Raw genomic sequence first — 24,361 nt, 5'->3', positions numbered from 1 at the left:
ATATATCTTTTCTCTTTCAACTTCATAAAAGCCTCTCATCATCTAGAAAACCTCTAGTAGATTGCCTCTTAACTTTCTCTATTCCAAGTTAAACAGTCCTGACTTCTTCAATTTTTCCTCAAAGAAATCCCTCATCCCTGCTAACATTCTGGTATATCTCCTTGTTCCATTTCTAAAACTCTTAAGACTTTCCAAAAATGAACTGCCTTTAAAACAGCCATAAAATTCCAACGGAGACTGAACTTTTGATTTTATAACATTCTCCTTGCTTTTTTATTTTATTCCAACATTTTAAAACACATCTAGGCCACATGTATATTTTAAACACCATAAACTGCTTTGTGACTCTTTGTTGGCTAAATGTGAGTTGCATCATGTTTCTGGAGGGTTTCTCACCACAAAACCTGAAGATTTCTCATCACATTTTACAAAGCTCACCTCAAAAACTACCTATTTAACCACAAATGCTTCTCTCACATCCAATTCTTGTCCCCAGTCTTACAATACACTAATTCTGGAACAACTCAACACTCATGACTGACTAGTATTCTGAAGGTGCTTTGAACAGGTTGGAGATGGCACCTTGATTCTCTGCCAGGGATCTGATGGATAGGCTGGTGAAAAGGAGTGGCAAAGGAGACCACACCACGAAACATGCGTGTGCTAAAGTGTTGGTGCTGAATGAGGTGTTCAGACATGCCTGGGGCAGGGAGGTGAGCAGCATACTGGGAATCAATGCATTAGGATGGCCCGGGATTAGGAACCCCTCAGGTCAGCGTACTGTACAGTGAATGGGTTTACAAGTAGCATGGTTTCCCTTTAAAAGTTAACATATTGAGAGGTCCTGCAGTCCCCTCCCTCTCGGCTCCAGGCACTTAAGCTGTCCACTCCAGATTTGGTCATAGCCATTTTCCTTCCAACTGTGCGCTTTTCAAATTCCAGCATGATAGAATTCAGCCTTTGATTGTGTGTGTCAGTGTGGACCCAAACCTCCAGATCCCCTAGCACTTTTTCTGATGAGGGGTCAGCTTTTGTGCTCCTAAGATGCTGCTTGGCCTGCTGTGTTCATCCAGCTCCACGCTTTGTTGTCTCGGATTCTCTAGCACCTGCAGTTCCCATTATCTCCAGATCCCCTTCCTGCTAGCCCTTCCCATAAGCCCTGTAGGCTTCACACTCTCCAGGTCTTACCCAACCCCAACTAAACTTGCACCTGATCATCTTTCTCCTCTGCCCCTGGCACATGAGAGGACCATGTCAAGTGCAGTCATTCACTGTCTTGAAGTCAAAGTGCTTCTGATGGTGGATAAACCCCGCTGCATTACACCCTTCCCAGCTATGCTTTACCACGCCCGCCCACCACAAAAACAGTAACCCCCAATTGATACGTGTCAGTCCAATCCTTCTCACCACATCCTGCAGCACCCAATCCTGAAGAATAGGCTCCCTAGTCTCCATCTCGTGGCACCTCCCTTGTCCATCAAATCCCTTTCTCCCTATTTCTGTGGATGGGACCAATAGGCCACATCCTTGAGAGACCTAGCCAGACAGGCCCAGATGTGAAGGGCCAGACCCCTGGCTGAAGTCCATACAGTTGCCTGGCTGTGTTAGATCAACACGCTGAATGGCTTTTATGATGGAGTGACAAGACTGACTATGGCCACTGCCCGGATTGCAGTGGCATGGATCCACAACCAAGACCATCATGACCAGACACCCGACCATGACAAATCTCCTAGACTGGTATCAGAGGCTGCCCTTGATTACTGCACTGGTGGCCAATGACTGATAGCCCTCAAATGGGTTTGATGAGGACCACTTCACCCAAGACTTTGATACATGGCTAACTGCTTGCTGCATGTACATGCTGCTGGCACATGTGATATTGCTATAGCACTGTGCCATAAAGCGAGATTCCTGAGACCCCTCCTGTTTGACTGAGGACTGCTGACCAACTAGGCAAGCTGCCTCATTTTGTGACTGCACTCATTGCCATAGCACAGCAAGGCAAGGCAGGGGTGTCGTGAGCACCTAAGGTCAGTGAATGTGAAGAAAGTTGGCCAGCAGCCCTGAGATATTGCCTAATACAACTGTGGTGTGCATACTTATCCCTGCGTGCAAGGAGTTCTTACAGGAAAATTTAATGCTGGTGGCTGGTGCTCATGCGATGCAGGTCTGCTTTTCCTAAATGGCCTGAGAGTTGATCAGTTAGGTATTGTGATGGTAGTGAGGAACTGACAAACATTGGATGGTAAAGTCCATGACTGAGCGGTGCATGAAGCTGATGGCCATGGATTGTGCCCTAAGATTTGGTGTCGACCAACATGGACGCTAGACACAGCCAGTGATGAACTGAAGTTATTAGATATCCCCTCTAACTTCCATCTCGAGAATTCTCCATGTCGTGTGGCACATTTTGTAAGATAGGAAGCTGAATATTAAAGAGGCAGTTTGTGGCATTCTTAAGGTATTTAACAATTTTTTCAAATTGATAACTTGTCAATGCCGAGTGAGAAACCTGCTTCTTTGCACAGCAAAAGTATAGAAGGTGCAAACAAGATGCTCCTGATGCTGAGATGGGCCTCGCACGACTTTCCATTCAATTATGCCACAAATCTTACCATAATATTCGTCATTCAGACTCGTATAAGATTCCACCCACTCAACTTTTTCTGCACCTTTAAGAATTTTCCTGTTGACACCAAGTTTGCTCTGTTTTTCTACACCTTTCAAAAGACACTCCATTTCCGTAAGACCATAAGACATAGGAGCAGAAATTAGGCCATTCAGCCCATCAAATCTGATCTGACATTTGATGTGGCTGATAAGTTCCTTCACCCCATTCTCTCGCTTTCTCCCCGTAACGCTTGATCCCCTTGATAATCAAGAACCTATCTATCTCAGTTTTAAATGAACTCAATGACCTGGCCTCCACAGCCTTCTGTGGCAGTGAATTCCCACAGGTTCACCACTCTCTCGCTGAAGAAGTTTCTCCTTATCTCCATTCTGAAAGGTCTTCCTCTTTTCTCTAAGGCTGTGCCCTCGGGTCCGAGTCTCTCCTATCAATGAAAACATCTTCCCAACATCCACTCTGTCCAGGCCATTCAGTATTCTGTAAGTCTCAATTAGATCCCCCGTCATCCTTCTAAACTCCAATAAGGTTAGCCCCAGAGTCCTCAAATGTTCCTCATATGTTAAGCTTCTCATTCCTGGGACCATTCTTGAGAAACCTCCTCTGAACCCTCTCCAGGGCCGTACAGCTTTCCTCAGGTACAGAGCCCACAACTGCACACAATACTCCAAATGTGGCCTGACCAGGGCCTTGTAAAACCTCTGTAGTACATCCCTGCTTTTACATTCAAGTCCTCTCAAAATAAATGTCAACATTGCATTTGCCTTCCTGACTACTGACTTAACCTGCAAGTTTACCTTGAGACAATCCTGGACTATAACTCCCAAGTCTCTTTGCACTTCTAACTTCTAAATTTTCCATTATTGTCTTTTCAAACTAGTCCTCCATCTTGAATTCTATCTGCCATGCTTCTGTCCATTGTCCTTCCTGAGTCTTATAATTAATCTTGCAAATATCTACTATTTTGCAAAGTTTCACATGACCTGCAAAGTGTATATATACCCAAGCTAAGACCATCTGATACAAATCAAAATAATTGGTCTTTGTGGAAAACCACTGCAAACAACCTACCAGTCTAAAAAAATCCATTTCTGCTTCTTGTCACTTTGTCAATTCTGCGGCCATACTTCCATCGTTTGGCTTAATTCCATGGCCTTCAGTCTTCTCAGTGAAATTTTTTTATGCTGCTTTATTAACTGCCTTCCAAAAGTACTTTTTAAAATTCTTACATGGCATATTGGACTCACTGGCAAGGCTTGCATTTATTGCCAATCCATATTTGTCCTTGTTTGAATTGAAATAGCCTAGAGAGGTACAGCATAGCTAAGAATCATTTCTGTAGGTTTAGAGTTATTTGTAGGCCAGATCTGGTAAGGATGGCAGATGTCTTTCCTCAAGGACCTCGAGGAACAAGACGGATTTTAAGATAATTGACAAGCTCTTTGTAAAAAAATACAAAATCTAAAATGCCATCCAGCATAGTGGTATTCAAAGCAAGAACCTGAAAGCATCAATCTGGGCCTCTAGATGACCAGTTCAGTGATGTTACCACTACTGCTTATGTATAGATTATCTCCTACATCTGTTGATCAACATGCTATTGTCTCAAAGAATTCAATCAAGTCAGCTTTTAATAATTCTGTGTAAATGTTCCTGGGTAACTCATGCCTTACCAAACAAAAACTTATTTTGTCCTTGATAGAAGTGATGTTAGGCTGACTGGCCTGAATCACCTGGTTTAGCCATCAATCGTTACAGTAATACAAATGCAAGTTAGAAACTCTTTAGTTCTCTGGCAATACTCTTGAATACAATGCTGAGCTAAAGACTGTGAATAATGCCTTTGCTATTTCCATCTTTGTTTCTTTCTTTGAGCAATTGTTTTGATTCGTAAAAACCAAAAGAATTGTGGATGCTGTAAATCAGGAACAAAAACAGAAAATGCTAGAAAAGCTCAGCTGGTCTGCCAGCATTGGTGGAGAGAAATTCAAGTTAACATTTCAGATCCAGAGACCCAACCTCAGAACTGTTTTGGTTCATCTCCTCTATCTATTACTGCTCTACACATAAATACCTGCATTTCTTTCAGTGTAGTCTTTACAACATCTGCTCCCCTTGTAACACCTGATCAAAAGTATTAATTCAATACTTTGGCCATATCTACGACTGCACATGGAGACTTATCTTTGGACCCTTATAGAACTGACTTTTCTTACCTTAAACTCTTAAAAGGCATAGGTTTGTAAATTATTTTTGGGTTCAATTAAATGTTGTTTGTTGCTCTTTTAACTGTAGTCTTCCTTTGCCTCTCGTATCAATTTTTTTTCATATCCCTCCTGCACTGTTCATAATCATCCTGGGAGCTAATTGCATTTCGCTCCTGACATTTACACCAAAACCTCATATTTTGGTCTTTTACCTTTTATCGCCATCATCCAGGATTCCATAGCCTTGGATAGGCTATCTACATTCTTCAATAGAATATGTCTAGATTTTGCTTAGTCTGTCACTGAATGTCGTCTGTTATTGCTTTATCAGCTTTTCCAATTTACTGAACGCCTTTACTGAAGCTGCAGCCCTTCTTAAATTACTGAACTTAGCTCTTCCCCAGATGACCATTTTTGTCTTTAATATTTGCTGGTGATAATTAATCTAAACCAAATTGTGAGATATTTGCTGTTAGCTGCCATCTTGCATTCAATTCAGTTTCATTTCATCGAAGTCTTTTAAGGTGTTTGTTTCCCTCTGAAGTGAAATTATTGTTCTATTACCATTTCAGTTAATTCTAGAAGCAGAACAAAATGGAGTTCTGGTGATTAGAATTACAGAGTAATATCACAGCCATCAATCTTTGGAATTATATGAATTTAAGAAAAAGAAAACCTTTCCTACCAAGTTACCTTTAGTGAACAACATAACATAGTAAATTTCCTCTTCAATTGGCTCTTAATGATCAAATTACCAATTTGGCTGTCAGCATTATCATGACAAAGAAAACAACAGACTGAAATTCATAATGCCTCAATGCAGTTTGAATTAATTTCACGTAACATGTTGCTGCTGGCTGTCTGGTAAGCTGAATGTTCAATGTTTACCATTCAATGAATCACATTCACAAAGCAAGGATACCATAGTCTCAAAGGACCATGAGGCTAACCAGTGGTTTAACCTCAGGGTCACCAAGCCTCAGGCATGGGAGAGGTTGAGAAGGATAGTCCTACATGGAACTGAACCCATGGTAACAAAGTGTGGAGCTGGATGAACACAGTAGGCCAAGCAGCATCTGTGCTCCTGAGATGCTGCTTGGCCTGCTGTGTTCATCCAGCTCCACACTTCGTTATCTTGGATTCTCCAGCATCTGCAGTTCCCATTATCTCTGGAATTGAACCCATGTTGTTGTCATCACTCTGCATTGCAAACCCGCTATGCAGCCAACTGCGTTAACTGGCCCCAATTACATTACCAGTGCATATCATATTAAATCCTCAAGTTAGTTCAATTAGTAATTTTGATTATTAGGTTCAGTCTAAATGATAAAAAAATCACCACCCAGACTTACCATTTTGTGAATGCCCTGTGTGCCACAATATTATGGATGAAAAGAGTGTCGATGTACAATATCTGAGTGGGACAAGAAGTAGCTTGTGGCTGACATGATGCAATTAAAGACTCAATTGTCTAATCAATCAACAGTGATATGGACACAGAATTAATCCAGCAACAGGAAGCAGGATGGACTGGATGGGAAGTATCAGATGAGAAGCTAAATTGATTCTGTCAGTTTGTACAAATAAGGTAGGAGTATAGAACGAAAAATAAAACAACTGTTTATTTTCCAAATACTGACCACACACAAATTGAGCACTGAAGCACAAATATAATTGTCCTGAATCACCATCATTCATCAATTTACAGTAGATTGTACACTATACAGGATAAGAACCTACTATAACTTTCAAATTTTCCATTGGTAATCTGTCATTCAACAGTGCTGTTCACCCTGTATTTGGTCTCAGTATCTTATAATTCAGAAGCATTCTCAGATTGCTAAATGTTTAATTGTGCAATTGGATAACCTGTAGTGACAGTGGGAACACAGTGGAAATGGTGTTGGCAACAACAGAAAGCCCTTGTGATCGAAACTGAATACTCTGATTGAGCTTTAATTTAGAGCATAGATCAGGAGGCTGTAATGATCTTTCATGATCCAGCCTTACTATATTCAACAGATCAGGTATCAGTCATCACCACAGTACAGGTAGCTCATTGACTTGTAAGATGTTAGAGAGTCATAGAGCTGTACAGCAGGGAAACAGATCCTTTGAGCAAACTCATTCATGCAGACCAGATATCCTAAATTAATCTGGTCCCATTTGCCAGCATTTGGCCGATATCCCTCTAAACCCTTCCTATTCATATACCCATCTAGATGCTTTTTAAATTTTGTAATTGTACCAGCCTCCACCCCTTCCTTTGGCTGTTCATTCCATACACGCACCACCTCTGCGTGAAAAAGTTGCCCCTTAGGTGTCTTTTAAATCCTTCCATTCTCAACTTAAACCTATGCCGTCTAGTTTTACACTCCCCTAACCTGGAGAAAAGGCCATTCAGCCTGCCCGTGCCCTTTAAATTTGGGCGTGCAGATAAACTTGAATGATCATCCACTTCTTCCTCTCATCATCTATTTCAACGTTCCCTTCCTCATCCCATAGAGCCACCGTGTTTTGTCCCTGTTGGAGAGTGAAGTTATGTTGTGAACAGTAAACCACTGGCACATAGGGACTCTCACTAAGCTGTGCTGCAAGAAGCCAACGAACTTCTCCTGGCAATGGAACCGTTGCTTGAGAATTTCAATGGTTTGCATGACAAAGAATCTAGTCGAACCACAGCTTTGATCACAATACAGTTCTCTCTGTTTTCTTTAAGGCCAAGAATGAGGGTAGAAAAGCAACAATGTCTTCCAGTTGCATGCGGGAGGAGATTTATCTAACATCAATATGTTTTTCCTAGTTCATTAAATACTCACAAGTGGGTAAAACGCCATATTTTACAGGCAAGTGGGAGGAAAATTCTGTCCTGCCTCAGGGCCTTCTAGGCTCCAAATTTCAGGCACCATGTTTTTAAGGCAGCCCTTCAATCACTGCAATCTAGGCATATCACTCAACTCCTGCGCATCACCCACCCCCAGCCATCCCTAAAGCTGTCAGAGATCAGGCAAATAGTAGTACCACATGTTATTGATGCCTCACTACAGGTTTTCCGAAAGACTGTCCAGGGGACACGGTAAGTTATTTTCCTTTCTGATAGTAATGAGAGGCCATTCTGACTGATCAAGCCAATGTAGATAGCAGTGGCTGTGGATGGCTCAAAAGACCCAGGCTCAAGTTGCAAAAGGACGAATCATTTGCTGCATTCTGTCAGAGCATGTGCTATGGTATACTTAATGCTTCACACCACTGCAGAATGAAAGTTAGCATTATAATGTCATGCTGCAGAGAACTGCAGCACACAAGAATGGGTAACAGGCATCTCCACCTGATCCCTGATAATAAAGTGTGGAGCTGGATGAACACAGCAGGCCAAGCAGCATCTCAGGAGCACAAAAGCTGACGTTTCGGGCCTAGACCCTTCATCAGAGAGGGGAATGGGGAGAGGGAACTGGAATAAATAGGGAGAGAGGGGGAGGCAGACCGAAGATGGAGAGGAAAGAAGATAGGTGGAGAGAGTGTAGGTGGGGAGGTAGGGAGGGGATAGGTCAGTCCAGGGAAGACGGACAGGTCAAGGAGGTGGGATGAGGTTAGTGGGTAGATGGGGGTGCGGCTTGGGGTGGGAGGAAGGGATGGGTGAGAGGAAGAACAGGTTAGGGAGGCAGAGACAGGTTGGACTGGTTTTGGGATGCAGTGGGTGGGGGGGAAGAGCTGGGCTGGTTGTGTGGTGCAGTGGGGGGAGGGGATGAACTGGGCTGGTTGTGTGGTTGTGCAGCCCAGTTCATCCCCTCCCCCCACTGCACCACACAACCAGCCCAGCTCTTCCCCCCCACCCACTGCATCCCAAAACCAGTCCAACCTGTCTCTGCCTCCCTAACCTGTTCTTCCTCTCACCCATCCCTTCCTCCCACCCCAAGCCGCACCCCCATCTCCTACCTACTAACCTCATCCCACCTCCTTGACCTGTCCGTCTTCCCTGGACTGACCTATCCCCTCCCTACCTCCCCACCTATACTCTCCTCTCCACCTATCTTCTTTTCTCTCCATCTTCGGTCCGCCTCCCCCTCTCTCCCTATTTATTCCAGAACCCTTACCCCATCCCCCTCTCTGATGAAGGGTCTAGGCCCGAAACGTCAGCTTTTGTGCTCCTGAGATGCTGCTTGGCCTGCTGTGTTCGTCCAGCTCCACACTTTATTATCTTGGATTCTCCAGCATCTGCAGTTCCCATTTCCACCTGATCCCTCATGCATTTTCAATGTCTCTCACTTCATACTACTGCCATCATAACAGTACTGCCTCTCATACATCTATCTGGGTTTACAATGAAACATCAAAGGAGCTGTAACAGTCGGCAACTCTCACACTATCAGGACACTGGCCTTTCATTACAAGTAGGAGAATGTAGACATCTGATAGCTTCTCCCGTGACAAGGATACAACCGAAAAAGGCCATTGGATTGGATTCCTTATGTGAACAGCCATCCGTGCCTTCCCCATACAGTTGTGCTAGCATCACCCAGAATGATTGCCTCATTTGAGCAGGCTTGTTGGCCTGGTTAGGCTTCGTTCCTAATAATAAGAGTTTAACAAGCCAGACTGCATTAATTTTACTTGGTACCCAATGGCTGGATTCCTCAGAGCATTCATAAGCCAAGCGTGTTTGAAATCGTTTATGATGGAAGGGTTAGCCAGCCAGGAGGTCAGAACAGTGGCTGTTATTTGGTGACTGGATGGGTGCAATACTTGCGAATTAGATTGATACTTGTTCATTGCAGTGAAACTGCTGAATTGAATAGTACCTTTCGAACATTTGTTAATTATGACAAATAGCTGAAGTCAGAAGAGGCTGACGGAACCAGAACGCAACCGCAGTGGGACAGGAATATGCCCTAGATTTAACTTACTTCTTTACTTTTCAATGTTTTGTACCTAGGTACCTTGTATCTAAGATGGTGCCATTGTAAACTTTTCACCAGACTCAATTCCCTGTACTTGAGTATATGTCACAATAAAACTTAATTCTAAACTCGAGATGACCAATCAAATGGAAACATTTTGGAATGTGCTAAATAATCAAAAGCTGATCAGTCCAGACAAATCGAGCTGAAGATCTCAGTCAAATATTTTTTTAAAATTCTTTAATGAATGTGGGCGCCACTGGCTGGGTCAGCATTTATAGCCCATCTCTAAATGCCAAGAGGCAGTTAAGAGTCACCCACATCTAAATGGGTCTGGCCAGGTAAGGACAACAGTTTCCTTCCCTAAAATTAACTCGTGAACTACATGACTCTTTCTGGAAATCTTGAAAATTGAAAAAAATTGAAAACAGTGCTTTCAATGATCATCATTACTGTCTTAGTTCCAGGTTTTTATTGAATTATTTGCCATAGCAGGGCTTGAACCCAGGACATTACCTGGGGGTGACTGGATTAATAGCTGAGCAATAATACTATGAGGTCATTGGCTCCCCTAAGGGAGGACTACTCCAAAGGATTCACATGCCTCTCAAACTGACCACTTCAGGGCAACTACATGATTGAATTGAAACTATTTTGTTTAAATTCTCAATAAAATTGTTAGATTTAGAGTGGGATCCTGTTAATTATAATTCTTGGTTTCTGAATGTTTAAAAAATAATGTAAAATCTCCTACAAGTCCCTGATCCTTTCCTCTTTTTCCAGAGTAAATACAAACAGCAAGGTGAATGGATGTTCATTACAAAATAAAAAAAACAGGAAATCAGACGCAGAAGTGCACAAGACATTACCAGGAACTGTACATCAGTCTTATGTCAATGCAGTGGCGCCCTTGAGATTCATAATGGCAGTGTGTTTTTGAAGATAACTATGGATGTAAATAAAACAAAACCCTACTTGTTGTTTCTGGAAGCATGGGCAAACAAGGGAAGTAATCTCCTGCAAAACATGTCATTGTCACATGCTTGACATTACCAATTTCCCTGTGGCAGCCTAGGAACTGAAGTCAATAAAGTTACAGTGACCTTGACAGGAATAGACAATGATGTGTTAACTCTAACAGGTGACTCAAAGTGGCACAAGTCTCCACCCAGAACTGGAGCCTCCTTAACAACTGCTCTTCCAAACAAAGCAGGGCTATATTATCCTGGGCTTGAAACATGCTGTTAGGAGGAAGAAATATCAACGAGTGTGTCTCCTTCTATTTGGTTTTCTGATGTCACATTGCTGTTTCCTCACTCCTCTTTTTACAGAAGGAAACAACTGAAGAAATAGCAGTCTCCTAAAGTTCTGTACTAGTTCAGAACATTGTACTAACGCTATGAGAAATTTAACATACTCCAAGTGTATTGGGCCAAATGGTTAAACAACAAAGAAACTTTCAAAAAATATCCAGAACAAATGAATATCACTCCAGAATCACTGAAAATATCTGCAAACTATTTACTATCCCACCTCAGGTTGTTTAATGAGTCTCATCAGTGAAGATTTGTGATTTAATCAAAGGAAAACTCTCAAGTATATTGGCACTCATCACGCACAAGCAGCTTTTTGGCTTAGGGACACTGATGTGACAGAAGACCTTGGCCTAGCTATGGACTTTCGATATTGTTAGGTAGCCAGAAGTTCTTCAGGAAGCCCAAAGCTCCACTTTAAGGAGACCTGTAAGTGTGACATGAACACCTGTGAGACATTAGTTGACAACAGAGAAAACTGATAACATCACGTGTGGGTTGGTTATATCACCATGATGATTCATCAGCACATCCATTTAGCAACAGGTGCCAATACAGAAGACAACTCACGGAGATACCTGATAACTGATTCATTGTGTCACTTGTGGCAGAACCTGATTCTTATGGATTGGTCTCATCAGCCGTCAGTAAAAATACACACTATGAAATTTCCCCAACCCCACTCCATTTGATACACTGCTTGTCTATTATTTTACTTAGATGTAAGGATGATGATCATCTGATCACCGCAAAAACCTCTTCAATCTCTGGTTTACTAACACCTCACATTCTCCTGTAGCAGAGATTACAAACTGTGGCTCTTTAAACTTATAAAAATTCACCTGATTTAAAGCACAATACCTAAGTATAGCTTGTTCCAAAATCATCTTTGAGGAAAAGCAAAATGAAAAATCTTGAAAAATTACTGAAACTAATGTAAAAAAAATTCTAATTAAATGTTTACTTTCATTTAGTCACCTGGGGTGTTGAAAGTATGGAATCATGATCCAAGTATAGTTATGAAGAACTTTAATCTCTGTTTTAAACAAATTCTATTCTTATTTGTGTTCCTTAATAAAGTTATATATTCAAATTTATAATAAAAATCATTTATGTAAACTTGACACACTGTAACTACATTCACCTGCTACAGCACCTCCATTGCATTTCTGTTTAATTGCTGTGTGACAGGTTTACATAAAGTGGCAATTCTAAAATTGAGCATAGTGCTTTCCTCAAGAACATGTTGATAGAAAGTATACATAGATTTAAGATGCATACAGATATAATATTTTATAGTAACTAACATAAGAGATCCATTAATAATTAAACAATTCAGAATAAAATGGTTACACCACATCCTTGCCTAAGCTGCTCTTCTTTTTGTTTTAACGTGATTTTATTTTTAAGGTCCATTTTCTTGAATAACTTTGACATTATCTGGTTATCATCATTCCCCTCGATTCCAGGCTTAGGGAATTAACCTCCCCTCCTCATGGTTTTGCTTGCCTCTGACATTATCTCTCTGCACCCAGGACCTGACCTTACCTCCCAGCTTACGCCCCAGACTTAGCTTCTCTTTCCACACTGAAATAACTCCCCAGAGGCTGGTATCATGTCACCAAGTCATCGTTTATTTACGCATGAAAAGTCCTAGCCACTGGTCCAGCTCCCTCAGAACCACTTCCAGAGCGTCAGAATGTTGAACACTCCTTTTTATCTGTCAGCCAGGGCTCCCTGATTGGACAGACTAACAGTCCCAATCAGAGGACTCATATTCTATGAGGTCCACCTGGCTGACCTCATAACAATCACAACACCCACGCCAGCCATGTCTCCCTCTGCCCTTATCCAAGATTGTTTCCTTCATCGTTGAAGCCGATCCCTTCTCCTGTGGCACCAAACTCACGCTAAGGGATTTGTCTAGTATCAGAAGTTGATCAATACAACAACACTGCAGCTTCCTGAACTGACTAACTTCCACCACTGGGTACAGCCTGGCTTCTCAAATACAACAGGTGAGTATTATTTTTTAAAATACCATAATATACACTGGGTGTACTGCATTTAATTTATTTTATAGCTAGTGATATATTTTAGTTTGGGACTTATTTCAGTCAGGAATGCACGGCGCTGCGTAGTCTTTCAACTTGCATAATGTTTTTCTTCCCAGGACAAGAAATGTCCAAAGGAGCTAAAGGATTTGAACATAGGTTTGTTTCGGAATGAATGACACATTTAAGTTAAGATTTTCAGGAACACAGCAGTGTTAGAAATTGCTGGAAAATATCCTAAAAGTTTCCTCCTCTATTGAGAGGAAAGAGTTCAAGTGTTAACACCTGGTTAAGCTCTCCTAATCATTTTCGTCGCAATTGCTTCAGTTCTTCTGGATTTTCAGAAACAGACCCTCTTCCCAATTAATTGTGCCGCAGTGGCTTCAAACTGTTCCCGACTTGCATCCTGAATGCCTCTGTACTCATTGGCCCATACCAACTGCTTCTTACTATACCTACAATTGAATTCTTTGAGCTTACTGTCACACACTTTGTCTACACGTCAGGAAGTGACACGCAGCACAGTGGCTCGGTCATTAGCACTGTTGCCTCACAGTGCCAGGGATCGGGGTTCAATACCACTCTCGGGCGATTGTCTGTGTGGAGTTTGCACATTCTCCTTTTGTCTGTGTGGGTTTCCTCCGACAGTCCAAAGATGTGCAGGTTAGGTGGATTGGTCATGTTAAATTGCCCGCAGTGTTCAGGGATGTACAGACTTGGTAGATTAGCCACAGGATATGCAGGGTTACAGGGATATGGTAGGTGGGGTTGGGTCAGGGTGGGTAGGTCTTTGGAGGGTCAGTGTGACTTGATGGGCCAAATGGCTTGGTTCCACACCGTAGGGAGTCTATGAAGTCTCCCGACATAACAGTCACTTGATCTTATATGCACTGTAGCCCTTCCAAGTGTTGAAGTTGCCATAATTAAGGTCGATCTGATCCTACTTTATGTGTTAAAACTACACAATCCAGTTACACATGCCCTCTTTCGCAAACCTGGAACATATTCTTTGCTAGCTATAAAAGCATGTAAGCTTTTACGGGACATTTGAGCTTTCAATTCTTTCTTCTAATTCAAGGTAAAATGATGCATGTGACCTTCAACTAATTTTGCCTGTCAATAAGCCAATGTGACCTGTTTGCCACTGGAATTAAGTTAAGACCTACTAAAATCCAATTTCCACCTTTTACAGCTGAACAACAACAGCCAAAGCTGTTTGTTTCTCTCTTGCTGACTCAGAGACCCTGGACAGAGGGTGCATAAGTCCCAGAGTGAGACAGAGATAGGGAACTGAGACAGAAGGAAAAATAAGTTCTGTTTCGCCACCAGGAAGAATGCAGATGGGGATACATTTTTATCTTAAGAGACACAGCCCATGAAAATGTAAGGATACTGAAGGATTCATCCCAGGTTAACTGGTAAGTGTTGTAATATCATGGACTCGTTTTGGAAGTCAGTTTGGGGGTTTTCAGAAAGTGAGAGAAATAACTTTTGCCAGGCATTGTGATTCATGGAAATGGGAAGTAGGAGTTTCTTAGAAACTGGGAGTAACTTTGGACTGAGTCCTGGGAAATATACAATACTTTGTAGAGTTTGGTGTATTGACATATAGAACATAGAACAATACAGCGCAGAACAGGCCCTTCGGCCCTCGATGTTGCACCGACCTGTGAACTAATCCAAGCCCATTCCCCCTACACTATCCCATCATCATCCATATGCTTATACAAGGACTGTTTAAATGCCCCTAATGTGGCTGAGTTAACTACATTGGCAGGCAGGGCATTCCACGCACTTACCACTCTGAGTAAAGAACCTGTCTCTGACATCTGTCTTCAATCTATCACGCCTCAATTTTCCCCCTCGTGCAAGCCAACGTCATCATCCTCGGAAAAAGACTCTCACTGTCCACCCTATCTAATCCTCTGATCATCTTGTATATCTCTATTAAATCCCCTCTTAGCCTCCTTCTCTCCAATGAGAACGGACCCAAGTCCCTCAGCCTTTCCTCATAAGAATTTCACTCCAGACCAGGAAACATCCTGTAAATCTCCTCTACACCTTTTCCAATGCTTCCACATCCTTCCTGTAATGGGGCAACCAGAACTGTACGCAATATTCCAAGTGAGGCCGTACTAGCGTTTTGTACAGTGTTCTGTTTTGTATAGTATTCTGTTTTTTGGTTGTGCTAAGTTCAATAAGTTAGTGGGTTAGTTAACCACTAAAATAACATTTGTTCAATGCTAATTTTGCTTGTGAGGTACAGTGAAAGTATGAAAGGCTGCCATGTACTCCTTTGAGGCTATCAGTGGGAATTCAAATCTCCATTTTTAAAGTTATTGCTCTCTGTAGGGAATGTGACATATGAGAATATGATTATGTGATTGCTATATAATGTTCACTTTCAAAGATTTTTTTGTTTTTAAGTATGTGGTGCTCACAATCTACATATGCCAGAGGTTGGCTCTGACAAACCTGTTCAGTTTGCGTAATCACCACTGTCAGTTTATTGCTGTCGCTGCTCAAGAAATATTGACTAAAATGTAATGAGAATTTATCGTTCCAGTTGCATCAATTGTACTCAACATTTTAATGTCTTTCATTGGGGGGACACTGAGATGCCCAAGACAATAACTATTGTGAATTAAACATTGCTTTAGCTTTCAATAACAGTTGAAAGATACAAATCTTTCTTCATAAGGGATTTCTGTTGCTGTCATTACATTAAATAGTCAGTTGCCTAGCTCAATGAATATAATATACAATTTACATGTTTTTAAATGTAAGGCCATGGAACTATTCTTATTAAACATGCATACAATAAGATTTGATCTGTGGTGAAAAATGAGATGCTAGGACTTTACTGAAGACATAAACCTTACGTGACATACTTCCTGATTATAGGTGATTTCATGATGATACACAGGGTTCCATTGAGAGTTTATCACATTGTTCAAAATAGTTGAGATGTTTTCGAACAAGTAAAAAAGAAAAAAATTGCATTTTTATGGCTCTTTTCATGAGCACAGCTTACCCCAAGGCACTTTACAGCCACCAAAGTAATTTTGAAGTGGTATCAGTGCTGTAAAATGGGAAATTCAGCAGCCAATATGCGCACACTCAGCTCCCATAAAGAGAAATAGGACAACGACCAAATAAACTGGCTCAGTGGTACCATTTGAAGAAGCAAACATTGGTCAGGACACCAGGGAATTTTTTTTTAAAAGCAAAGTGTCTTGGGGATTTTGTGTCCACTCGCCAATGCAGATAGGGCCTCGGGTTTTACATCTCACCTCAAATTTTGGATCAGAGTGCCATTTTGTTTTTATGTTCAAGTGATTATGTGGAACTCGCACTCACAACCCTCTGACTCAAGCTGAGCATGCTACCCACTGAGCCATGAAGGGCAGATTTCCTCAACTATTTCCTGTGGTTAGTAAAATTTATATTCAGTAGACAGTGCTGAATCCGGAATCAGAGTTGTCTGAATGACAGAAAATGCTGCATGATACAAATGCTCATTTAGCGAAGGAAGCTATTTTTCCTTGACAAGGAGTTTATACCATACCAATCTTATTGTCGTGAATCAAAATAATCTGTTTAAAACTTGTAAAAACACCTGTTCCTATTATAGTTATCACGTTACCTGCACATCAATAAAACTCATTCCATTGAACACATACCGATTCTTCGCAAATAAAATAACTAGCCTCTGCTACGATGGCTCAACGGCTGCAAGTCAGTACTCATTATATTCGACATATATGTAAAGAATGGCCAATGGGAACAGAGGAACCACCTGCTACTGGATTGCACTCAAACATCTATTAACTCAAAGGGAAAAACAGACCAAAAAACAACAAAATTCAAAAATGGTTTTTTTGTAGCTACTGCGATAGACACAATTCTGTGTGCTTTCAGAGTCACCTTGCTGTTTTCAAATTAACGATTTTATGCCTCCCCGAAGCAGTTCTGAACTAACAACAGGTAACTCGGATTAAAATGCTAAAGCTGTAGACTATTATTAATTGGCTTTATAAGGATTGGCAACGGAACATCAAGCTACAAATCTCTTTCTTTGGTGAGGAAAAAGCTTTGCTCAAACACTGCTGCCTGTCCTGTGCCCATTTTATGACCATATTGTCACTGGCCTTGTATTTCTCATATAATATATCAGAATATCAACAGTTGATTCGACTCATAGTGCTGTCTCCTCTGATAAGCCACTTTGAATTGGTAATGTGAAGTTGGAATTGTGATTTGAAAAGCCCTTATTTTCTAAAAATCAGCAATCTGAAACATACCATTCAAAATGATACCCCACAAAAAGCACGACTGAAACAAATTATAACCCTAATTGAAAGTCGGATGCCACATAAAAGGTGATGATGACAAGGTGTACAAAGGAAAACTCAATAAGGCATCCAGTCCAGAATTTTATACGAACTGCTACTAATGGTCCAAGAAAATAAATCAAGGAATAGGAACATTTTATTAAGGATTTCGGAGCTGCGATATAGATGTCCAAAGCGTAATCATACAATTTCTCGAATAGCAGTCAACATGTTGGTCAATTTAAATTATTCTTTGTACTTTAGTATTCATGCATTTTGGAATTTAACACACTTTGACACTAAATTACCACCAGTATCACTTTCAAGTTCTACCAAGGCACTTTCAGTGAACTGATATCTTTATTGATGAAGCTCAACAGATAGATTTTACATGACACATAATTAGATGCAAATAATCAGGTAATTAGATGCAAATAATCCAGTAATTAGATGCAAATAATCCATTAAAAAACAACGGGTTCAATCTTTTAAAGTGCTAGTAAACACAAAAGGATTGTTATCTGAAGAGCCCGTAAAATATTGCAAGATAGAAAATCTTAATATTCTCTTCACTCCAGATGAATCTAAGCCAATAAGCAGGGTACTCCTTCCAAATAAAAGGTTCAGCCTGTCAAATTATGTGCCTGCCAAGTTAGAAATGACAGAATCATGAATTATCCCGCCAAGTTTGGACTGGTGTTCTCAAATTCAGCCCAAGATATTCCTGTAAACTCGCTGCAATAACATCATCACGCAGCTTTCTACCTTGAAAAACCAAACTACCTACTACAACAACGTTTGTTTGTAAGCGGCAGAGTCTGGCCTCAGCATCAAGTGCAACCGAAATAATTTCCTAGAATTATGTGCTGACCCAGCTATATTAGTACAGCACCCTAAAGACTCTTTGACATCCCTCAGTAAGAAATTAGAATTCCTATTTCTATTTAAAGGATGATGTATTAAAAAAGATGGAAGGGCAAACTCTTGTGCCTGTGAAATCAGAAAATCCTGATGTTTGGCTATTAGGGGAGTGGAAAAAATTGGTTCATTTCTCTATCAGGTAGGAGAATTTCAGTGCCACATAATTTCTGGAAGGAAGTAAAACTGATTTGGGATTATCAAATATCAAGGTGCAGTATGTCATCAACGTAGATTTAGTTTCTGCTTCTTTTTCCCCAAAATTCACTGAAGTTAGGGAATAAAAGTGATGCATGTACAAGCTCATACATTTAAGAGAGCACTATCTCACTAAGCATCCAATCTGGCCTGTAGCCGGAACAGAAATGTGGAAATGATTATACATAAAAGACAGCTTTAACTCCAAAAGAAGTTGCATTATTTAAATGTCACATTAATATACAAGTAGCTTAGGTATATTTGTCTCTTTCAAACCTACACCAGCCACAGTTTGGGAAATTAGGCTGAGTTTCTGCCCTTGGCACCAATGGCATGTCAAGTTAAAGGAAATAAATGACACTTTTTGCTTTACATCATAGCTGAGTATCATTGTGATACCTGCCTTAGCAGCATTGAGATTGATCGTTGATCAGCACTAACTTGATTATAAAATGCAACCGGTTAACATCAAATTTGTTTTATCAGGATTATATTATTTGAATTGCAAGTTTGTGTTTATTTGATATACATTCCTTCTGTGCCTATCAATAACACTGATGTCCAGTCAACTAAATGAATTAAAAGTGAGTGGTAAATATTTCATAGAAAAGTCTATTTAGTCAACACAAAAAGGCAAACAACATGCTACGATGGAACTATGATGTTGCGGCCATTACAGAAACTTGGGTAACATAGGGAGAGGAGTGGTTGTTGGAAGTTTCAGGATTTAGATGCTTTAAAAGAAACAGAAGAGTGGAAAAAGAGGCGGGGGAGTGGCATTGCTAGTCAGGGCTAGTACAGCAGCTACTGAAAGGCAGTTCGAGAATGATATGTCGAAAGAGTCCATTGGGATGAGGTCCAGAACAAGAAAGGAGCAGTCACTTTGTTGGGTGTTTTTTTTAGACTCCCTAATAGTTGCAGAAAGGTACAGGAGTGGATTGAGATGCAGATGGAAAGATGCAGAAGGCACAGGGTTGTGGTCACGGGTGACGTCAACTTTCCCAATATTGACTGGAAACATTTTAGGTGTAACAGTTTAGATGGAACGGATTTTGTCCAATGCATTCAGGAATCCTTCTGTGTACAAAGGCCACCATGAGGAGAGGCCACTTTGGATTTGGTGCTTGGCAATGAACTGGGCCAAGTGTTAGACCTATTGTGAGAGCATGTTGGCGGTAGCCATCATAACTTTGTTACTTTTACAATAATCATGGAAAGGGATATATTTGGGGGAAGGGCAATTATAATTCTGTTAGGCAAGAACTGGGTAACAAATTGGGAACAAATGCTGTCAGGGAAGAGCAGTATTAAAATGTGGATATTGTTTAAGGAATGCATACTGTGTGTGCTCGATATGTTAGTCCCTAGCAGCAAGGAAGATGCGGATGAGTCAGGGAGCTTTGGTTCTCGAGAGAAGTCGAGCAACTGGTTAAGAGGAAGAAGGATGCTTATATAAGGTTTAGGAAACAAGGATTGGAAAAGGCTCTAGGCGGATACAAGTAATACAGGAAAGAGCTGAAGAAAGGGCTTAAGAGAGCTACAAGGGGGCATGACAAAACTTTGGCAACAGGAACAAGGAAAACTCCAAGGCTTTTTACACGTACGTGAGGAATAAGAGAATGACCAGAAAAAGGGTAGGGCTGATCAAGGGTTATAAAGGGAATTTGTGCACGGAGCCGAAAGAGATAGGAGAGGTCCTAAATGAATACTTTTCTTCAGTATTTACAACTGAGAGGGACCGAGTTGTAGAGGAGGACAGTGTGAAACAGGTTGGTCGGCTAGAGGAGGTAGATGTTAGTAAGGAAGATGTGCTAGGAATTTTGAAGATGTTGATGACAGATAAGTCCCCCGGGCCTGATGGGAAGTGAGGGAAGAGATCGCATGACCTCTGGCGATGATCTTTTCGTCTGCACTGTCCATGGGTATAGTGCCGGATGACTGAAGAGAGGCAAACATCATTCCCTTGTTCAAAAATGGGAATAGTGATAACCCCGGGAATTACAGGTCAGTTAGTCTTACATCAGTGGTGGGCAAATTATTGGAAAGGGCTCTGACAGATAGGATTTATGGTCACTTGGAAAGGCACAGTTTGATTCGTGATAGTCAGCATGGAATTGTGAGGGGTAGATCATGCCTCACAAACCTTAATGAATGCTTTAGAGAGGCGACCATACACGTGGATGAAGGTACAGCAGTGGATGTGGTATACCTGGATTTAAGTAAGGCATTTGATAAGGTTCCCTATGGTAGGCTCATGCAGAAGGTAAGGAGGAATGGGATAGGGGGAAATGTGACAGATCGGATTCAGGACTGGCTGACCCTTAGAAGAAAAAGGGTAGTAGTGAATGGAAAATATTCAACATGGTGCTCAGTTATGAGTGGTGTACCACAAGGATCTGTCCTGGGTCCTCTTTTTTTGTGATTTTTGTAAATGATTTGGATGAAGGCGTGGAAGGGTGGATTAGTAAGTTCACGTACGATACGAAGGTGGGTCACATTGTGGACGGTGTGGACGGCTGTTCTATGTTACAAAGGGACATTGAAAGGATGCAGAGCTGGGCTGAGAAGTGGCAGATGGCGTTTAACCCTGAAAAGTGTGAGGTGATTCATTTTGGAAGTACAAACTTGAAAGCAGAATACAGGGTTAACGGAAAGATTCTTGGCAGTGTGGAGGAGCAGAGGGATCTTGGGGTTCATGTTCACAGTTCCCTGAAAGCTGCCACCCAGGTGGATAGAGTTGTTAAGAAGGCGTATGGTGTGTTAGCTTTAATTAATAGAGGGATCGAGTTCCAGAGCCATGAAGTTATGCTCCAGCTATACAAAAGCCTGGTTCGGCCACATCTGGAGAATTGTGTCCAATTCTCATTGCCTCATTACAGGAAAGATGTGGAGGTGTTGGAAAAGGTGCAGAGGAGATTTACCAGGATGTTGCCTGGAACGGAGAGAAGGTCTTACGAGGAAAGGTTGAGAGAGTTAGGGCTTTTCTCCTTAGAATGACGAAGGATGAGAGGTGACTTGATAGAGGTGTACAAAATGATCAAAGGTATAGATCGAATAGACAGCCTAGTTTCCTAGGGTGGAGGTAGCTATTATGAGGGGGCATAGTTTTAAAGTGAAAGGAGGTAGATATAGGGGAGATGTCAGAGGTAGGTTCTTTACTCAGAGAGTGGTCCAGGCATGGAATGCATTGCCAGAGAGGATAGTGGAGTCGGCCTCATTAGGGTCATTTAAGCGGCTATTAGATAGGCATATGGATGATAGTATAAGGTAGGGGTGGGGGTTAGATAGACCTTAGGATTAGGGTAAAAGTTTGGCACAACGTCATGCGCCGAAAGGCCTGTACTGTACTGTACTGTTCTACGTTCTAACAGTCTATAGCGTGCCATGATCCACGTCGAGATTGCTAACTTTTTAAACACAGGAATCCCCACATTGTTAAGGGAAATAACTGAAGGACCATATTTCACTTTTAAGACACTTACTGTGACAACTGAATCAATGTTTGATAAATGAATAGTTTTAGTTAACAGGCAACTAATATGTAATACAATAAAGGTAAATTTGGCATTAGCTAATTAATAGTCACAATATACCTTACAAAACTCATACTCCACATTACACTGACAGATACAGGGAATTAAAAAGGGCAGTCTCAAAGGCTCTTCTGGCTCTACATCAGAGGTCCACCACTCACTACCATCCCAAGTCAAAGCTTCCGTTGTCACTTAGCAATCGTTCCATTTCACATGAATTTTCCAGATCACGAGCAATAAATCCTAATCCACAGGTCACAATTGTCTTGATGATCCAAAATTCTAAAGACGCCCGTAGTCAACTCCTTTCAACCATTTAGCCAGCTCTTGCAAAACTATTCCTCCCATAGAGTGTTTCACTCCTGCTTCCCATCTTTTCCAGAATGGAAAAGACCTGTTCCAAGGAGAATCCCAATTCTTCTCCTGCCTGCATCTCAGTAAGAGTTGTTGCCTGTTTTGTGAGATACTGACAAAGGTCTTAAAACTGTCACTTGATATCTTGATGGGTTTTAACTTGAGTTTCTCTCCCTCTGGCAACCAGTGATCGTGTGGACATTCGCCGAATGATAGTGTTCACCAGGAATTCACCATCCTTTCCTTTCATAACTACAATGACAAGTTAAAGAAGAATGATTCGGTTCCCCACTACATCAACATTTCCCGGTTGGTCACAAATATTTTTATTTTGTTTTGGCATTCTGCTCTCACATTTCAACTGACACATAGTATGTATCGCCAAAATTGAAAAGACAGCTACAAGGCTTTCATGAGTTAACAAAGTAGAAGGAGAATTTTGTTATGCACCAACCTCAAGCAAAATAATAAAATGCAACATCAAACACGCAAATACAAGTGAACAGTTTTAAAAGTGGCACATGTCAAATTCAGACAGGTAGCTTAAAGGCTACACAGCTTAGAGGTCCTTGGAATCTTTAACATGTGAGAATTTTATTGTGAGACCACAACTGTTTAATTATTGACTTGCATTCTCAGCGGCGGTCGAGTTTATAAGTTATCTTCGAGTTCTCGGTGAATGATTGTTTCTCCAATTTGTTTTTTCACCTGGTATTATCTTTTCAGAAGCTGACAGAAACAAGAAGAAAGAGAGACTTCCAGCCATTGTTTTTATACTTTCATCTTTTTTTGTTTAATTGCTCTGCTGCTGAAAATCTAGTTTCCTTGTATATTCACAAGTTTGGCTTCATTGTATGAATTAAACAGGATATGTGAATTTATCGATACTGACTCAGTTGTCTGATTTCAATGCCCTCAGATAAAATGGCTATTTCATTGCAGGTAATTTGGATTATTCTACACAGGTTCCTGCCTTGTCTCATTCTGCAGTCAGATGACTATGGCAGCCACTTTGGGTTAGTATTTATTCTTTTGTTGAAAAAAATGTTGACGATGAAAGCTCTCAGGTATAACAATCAGATCATGGAAGTTAAAATTTGATTGTCGATTTCTACCACTATCATAACAGAATTGTCTGTTTTACTTTAAGTAATTATCCTGGAAAATTCATAATAAAAGTATACTTAAAAACATAATCTCTATAAACTAGAGGAAATAGCTCATGGCCAAAAGTACAGCAATCTCTTTTGATAAAAGCAGACTGCTTTTATCAGCAAAATGCAGTGACTTAAGGATGGTTATATATAACTTGTGTGCTTACTATCAATTTAAATCACTTACGACAATATAATCTTCAGATATGATTGTTGGGGTAATTATCTAATCATCACCTTCTGGCAGGGAATCATGGGTGCTCTGAAACATAACGGTAAGCTAGCAAGTGACACAAAAGAAGGTTGCAAGAGTTTTTTTTAAGGTATCTAAAAAGGTAAGAGAGAGGCAAGAGTAGACACTGGACTGCCAGAAAATCAGGCTGGAAAAGTAGTAATGCGGAATAAAGAAATGGCATAAGAACTGAATAGGTACTTTATATCAGTTTTCACAGTGGAAGACACCAGCAGCATGTCAGAATTTTAAAAGAGTCGGGGGCAGAGTTGAGTGTCGTGGCCATCACTAAGGAATAGGTGCTGGTAAAGTTGAAAGGTCTGCAAGTGAATAAATCTCCCAGACTAGATTGACTATACCGCAGAGTTCTGAAGGAGATAGCTGACTAGACTGTGAAGGCATTAATGGCAAACTTTCAGGAATCATTGGAGTCAGGGTGGGCCCCAGAGGACTGAAAAGTGGCTAATTTACTCACCCCACCCCCACCGTTTGCGAAGGGAGGGAGGTGGAAGATGGGAAAGTATAGGGTGGTTCACC

At 41.1% G+C, this 24,361-nt stretch overlaps 1 protein-coding gene and 1 long non-coding RNA gene across 4 annotated transcripts in view; one reads left to right on the top strand and one right to left on the bottom strand.

Annotated features, from left to right (window-relative positions):
* Nucleotides 1-24,361, bottom strand: part of vps8 (VPS8 subunit of CORVET complex) — a 537,289-nt gene that overhangs the window by 213,282 nt on the left and 299,646 nt on the right. The gene's annotated exons all lie outside the window — the stretch shown is intronic.
* Nucleotides 14,309-23,194, top strand: LOC125454244 (uncharacterized). The gene is made up of 3 exons (XR_007247953.2): nucleotides 14,309-14,519; nucleotides 22,626-22,747; nucleotides 23,165-23,194. It is a non-coding gene; the product is annotated as an uncharacterized LOC125454244 (long non-coding RNA).

The sequence above is a fragment of the Stegostoma tigrinum genome, chromosome 7, assembly GCF_030684315.1.
Source record: "Stegostoma tigrinum isolate sSteTig4 chromosome 7, sSteTig4.hap1, whole genome shotgun sequence".
Lineage (NCBI taxonomy): Eukaryota > Metazoa > Chordata > Chondrichthyes > Orectolobiformes > Stegostomatidae > Stegostoma > Stegostoma tigrinum.
This window is presented reverse-complemented; position numbering and strand designations above follow the sequence as displayed.